The sequence below is a fragment of the Lycium ferocissimum genome, chromosome 8 (genome assembly GCF_029784015.1).
Source record: "Lycium ferocissimum isolate CSIRO_LF1 chromosome 8, AGI_CSIRO_Lferr_CH_V1, whole genome shotgun sequence".
In the NCBI taxonomy this organism is placed as follows: domain Eukaryota; kingdom Viridiplantae; phylum Streptophyta; class Magnoliopsida; order Solanales; family Solanaceae; genus Lycium; species Lycium ferocissimum.
The window spans coordinates 35,119,959-35,120,509 of NC_081349.1; positions in this window are offsets into that span (position 1 = coordinate 35,119,959).

The following is a 551-nucleotide window of genomic DNA, read 5'->3' on the forward strand; positions in this document are numbered from 1 at the left end:
AAACGTAATGATGATTTTCTGGAAATTTTCCCGGATCCGCGTGAATATTATTGCGGTTTAAGTCGAGAATGGTCACGTCGGCTTATCGAATCGAACGTTTTGTTCGTGACTTGGAAAAATCTCAACGCTCCAATCCCAACAAGGTACTCCTTAACCATACCTGAAGTAGGTCCGGAAACTTGCGAGCTTGCCGTGCAAAGGATTAGAAAAGAAAACAACGAGAATGTCGGCAAGACGATGTAGATTTTACATGCTAAAGTTGGCCGAAGAACAAGTATTATCAACCGGTAGAGAACTAGCGCATCGAAAAAATATGTGTTTTAAGAAACCGCCAATATTTTTCGAGGACGATATTGAGGACTTGTACTCGATGATGATTAAGAATGTTGTGATTTAGTTTTAAGTTTAATTTATCATTATGCCGTTATTTTGAAGAATATTAGTATGTTAAGTATTTTCATCTACTCAAGGTTATGAATGATGCAATTTAATTAAGTTTTTTTTTTTTTTTGGTATGAATCTCGCCATTTTGACTAACTTTTGATTAATTA